This window comes from Maniola hyperantus, chromosome 13 (genome assembly GCF_902806685.2).
Source record: "Maniola hyperantus chromosome 13, iAphHyp1.2, whole genome shotgun sequence".
In the NCBI taxonomy this organism is placed as follows: Eukaryota; Metazoa; Arthropoda; class Insecta; order Lepidoptera; family Nymphalidae; genus Maniola; species Maniola hyperantus.
The window spans coordinates 7,803,835-7,808,849 of NC_048548.1; positions in this window are offsets into that span (position 1 = coordinate 7,803,835).

A 5,015-nucleotide genomic window follows, 5' to 3' on the forward strand; every position below is an offset into this window, starting at 1 on the left:
AGAAATTGAAATAATGTGAATTAGGTCGGAAAAAAATCCTCTCATTTGAGAGTTTCCGAGGCAATGACACCTCAATGACACCACATTAGTATCTACATTGCACCCATGCGAAGCCGGGGCGGGTCGCTAGTTATATATATTTTGATGACCTCCGTGGCGCAATGGTAACCACTGTGGTCTTATGGTCTAGTGGAAGGTTTTGACAGTAGCTATATAATAGTAACCACTCTACCGGCAAATCTAGCGATTTCGTTCTAATAGGCATAATGTCGCTTAGATACTGATTATAGATATGGGTTTAATAAACCGCCATTCTCCCCTCTCCGCTCTGGCTCTGGCTAACCTATAACCAGCTTCCATTTTAGACTTCGTAATTACTATATTTTTTTATAATTTTTTAGTGGTTTACCTACACTTCAAGGAAATTACTAAATATTTTTTTATTTCGTAATCACTTACCACCAGATACTTACCAAAGATTAACTTCTCATTAAGAAAATTTTAACAGAAAAAATGAGCCTGAATATCGTTGGTATGATATTATTGATATGCTATAGAACCAACTTTACTGAAAGGCATGCCCCAAATAATTAGATGAATGACGAAAGTTTTAAGTCTAGGTACAAAAGTACGCTATAGCGTACCAGCAGAGCCTTGAAAAATAACCTCTTTTGTTGTTTTGCATTTTCCTACCCTAATTAAAAAGTTAACATACGACCACTGACCTTAATGCTTATAAAAAGTGCTTTCATATTATGAGATTCTTAGAGCTTATGCTTATTATAATATAAGTATACCTATAAATTAGGTAAGATCATTGACTTATATATTACTTCGTTTGGACAGGGTTATTGAACAAACAAAATGGCACCGACTCATTGGTGCTTATGCACCAATGCAATCTCAGTGACGTCTGGATTTCAAACGGGTCGTTCATTAGTATCTAAGAGGTGGCGCTGATTTATTTGGTCTATAAACCGTGAAAAATTTTGTTCGCTTGACCATATCTTGTCATTTATATAGATGGGTAAGATAATTTCCTTTGGAGTTTTAAAATGTTTCTCATCTGAAAATAGTCAACTACGCTAAAGATATTATACCTAGTGAACAAATGTGTGGGCAAAAACAATCCTTGCAATCTCTAATCCCTCGCTCTTAGAACGGCAATCCGTCACGACCACCGGAGAGGGATCAAGCAGTGCAGACGGCTTTACGTGCTTTCCGAGGCACGGGGGTGTATAATACCATACCGTCGAATTCCCAACTCCGAGCTGAGGATTTCTTGACAGAAAATATCAGTTTTTTCTTCAGTCCAGCCCATGACTTGAACCTGGGACTTCATAATCTGTAGCTGATTAAGCTAGCTTGACCAACGAGGTAGTGATACCCATTTACATGCTAAACTAGAGAATTACTTAAGAATTTCCTGAAAAATGTTATTATCTCACGCCTTTCATCGTCCTGCCTTTGTAACGTTAGTCTAGAAAAAAAAGTGTACAAGAAGTACCTACCTTACCACTACTTTACCTACTAATCAAGAACGACTGTGCTTTACATTGCTCCGTTTGCCGTTTAAAAATAATATGACCCAGAGTATAGCGTATCTAACCGTAATCTAAACCAGTAAAAGTATGAAAGAGTAACAGAAAATAGCATTTCCTTGGCAAGGCATGAAAAGGCGGTTGGTACTTATATATGAATGGGTCTTTTCTAGGAAGCATTAGTGAAAGAAAATTGCAGAGAAACGCATGCAAGCGCTTTTCTACATGTACCTACCCATTTTCGTGTGAACATGTTTGCGAATAACTTTTTTAACCACCGAATTCAAAATAGGTATAAAAGACGTAAAGAAATGTGAGTCTGATACCACCCAGATGTCTACTAAAACATCAGTGCATACATAGATCTATAGATCTGTGCATACAGTGCATATTATTAATAATTCTACCTACTTTACGTTTGATGATAGGACTATGTACATTTGAATTATTTCTGTATGAGTGTGGAACTAAAAATCGGCGTCTCGGTGTTAAAAAAATAAAAAAACAGTTAGGTACAATTTGTAGAACACTTTATATAGAATTCTGTGTTTTCAACATTAAATGAGCTAGTATATCTACCTACTCATAATAATCTAAGGGAAAATACTTATACTTACGTCCCTACTTAGAATTTCATCGTGATACCAAATTCTTTAGCCAGTAGAAAACCGATATTATACGAATAACGCGAATAACGTATACCTACCTATTTGGCAAATGTTTGCGTAAGGAAAATGTGTAATGAGGTGAAGAAGGGTAGGTAAGTAATGTACCCAGTAAACATATTAAAAGTAGGCGCATACATACCTATGATATACAAGCGTCAGCCTACAATCGGGTTTCCAAATATATGTAGGGACGTATTTTCTGAGACATCCAAAAGAACACAAGCTTTTAAAGATGAACAATGAACTACGATAAAGATGGAAATATGACAAGAGTTATGTTACATCTTGTTACACCAGTATGTAACAGTATATATTTGATTATATATAAATTAATAATTAAGTTTAAAAAAAAAATCTTCGTTAATTAGTTGGGGGCACTTTTTCGACGCTCCTGAGGCTCACAGAATACTAATAATAGTACAGCTCAGAGTAAGGCATATCTACATGTGCTCAGGCGTCATAAAAGCGCTCAATGGCGTTTACTCAAATAGTAGAAACATTAAAATGTGTCCCGTGACTTTATGTCGCCAAGCCCCGGATATCGAAAAAGGAAATCCCGGAAATGACTTTTTTCGTAAATGGCAAGCCTAGTTACGAATTCGGTTTTCATTTGGAACTTGGGGTTGTGATGTGAGCCCATAAATTTTTTTTCGTTACTTGATTGTGTGAGCCTTTAGGATAATATTTTTTACAGTAGATACCGTGGTTCTTTGAAATTTTTTATAAAAAATCTCGAAAAGTATACAACAACAGTTTTTCAAGAAAACCAATTATTATAATTTTTTTATTTTAAAACAAAGCAGAAAAATAATATGTAGGTACTTAGTTTTTTTTTTGTTAATTGGTTTTATTTATCTACCTATAGGACTCTACGTTACAAGTATAAAAAAGGCGTCGTGGTGTGTTTGGCTAGAACAATCGCAGCTATCTATTTACGATAAGCTTATTCGTGCGACTTCATGTGAATTTACTTTTTTCAAAGATCTTGTTGGAATTTCTCAAAATATTTTCTTAGTGCATTCCTAAGATACTCAAAGAATATTTCCTCCAAATAAACTGATTCACCGACTTAGGCTATGTGTTATCTGTCGACTGTCATCAGTCACAGTAATGTTAGAAAATGTTTTAGAATAGAATAGAATATTAATAGAATTCTTTACTATTCTAAAACGTTTTATATGTATTGATTTACATAATTATTCCATTTCTATAGTATCAAACTTTGCGATAAAGATTTCTTGTTTCAAAAAGGCTTCAAAACAACAGCCAAAAGTTTTTAAATCATAATAGAAAACACCATGAAAATATCATACAATACACATATTATACTTTATGAATAAGCATTCAAGACACGTTCGCGTTTGTTGTATTGTATTTTTTCATAAATACCTAATCCATGATTTATGCTGCACTCAACAAATCAGCTTGATAAATAGCCAGCAGAAAAAGGTCGTTTATGAAAAATTGATACAGAGAGCTAAGGAATGCCTGAGTAAGCGTGTCTTCTGAAGGTGGCTAATAAAAGTTTCACCGGTGCAAAGAGAATTAGAACGCATAATCGTTTAGTATTTTCATTTCATAAATAGAATTTAGAACAAGAACATTTTATAATAGAGTTACTTGGAATCAAAAAAGTGTATAAACTCAATTAAAAACTGTCACACGGTGTGATTTGAACGCGCTTTCCAAAAAAATCGTACTAAATGCGTCTCTAAATACTAAATAATAAAAAAGATGGAACATCTTTCTTTCTAATTTTAATTTTAGTGATAAGATTAATTCTTAAAACTAAGTTAATCAGATTATCTAATTAACAATTTTTTTTTCCTTGCACAACCAGAGCTTTCTGTTAATAAAATATGACATATTGGCCAGATCTATTTAGTTTTGATACCGATCTATGATTTTTAGATTTGTCAGTAAATTATACTTATGTACTTACTTGTCTTATAGCCTATAAGGATAAGTGCGTTACCATTTATCTCAGCCAGCCGCAAGGTAGATCCGGTAATATTTTGACCCGTCATATAATATTGTAGTCATACGTTATGGTAGCTTTAATTTTACTCAGTACCTCTAAACCTGAGAGTGTGGGACCTAGTTGCGTCGGCGTGGAAACGGAAAATATCGGTTGATATCGGATCATTCATTGTAAAGTTTGACAAGATTGTATAAAGAAGAAGAAAGAAATGTATGTAAGGAAATAGATGATAAAATAAAAATCCATACCTACAGATTCCGATCTTATCCATATAAAAGGATAGATCGTTTTTCATATTTCATAACGACAAATAACCAATTATTCTTTAACATTTGACCCATCAATAACCTAACTGACTGCCTAATCCTAGCTGAATAGATATCGTGTTTCGGGTCATCACAGCAATATTGTGCAATTTAATTCTAGTATAAATTATTCCCACTTTCCATATAGATTAACGTAAGTAATTTGCACCCAGTAAATCCATTTGATTCATCATCCATTGAATAAAGACCAAATACACTTTAGCTCAATGAATTCGACGGTTTCCTGGACAATGTGTAAACACTGCTTGCGAATTGTTACCTTTGATGTTAGTAGACCCACGAGAATCGGTAGACGGCTGTACAGTATACTCAGAAAAATATATTATTTTGTATACTAGAAAATAGAACTACAGCCTGATCGAAATAATATTTAGGGTAGCCATTGTGTACCTGCCTATTACGCTTTTTAGAATTTAGATTATGGAGACATCATCTATGATCATCTTCATCATCATCTATGATCAACGCATCGCTCATGAGCCGTTTACGTTAATTTACC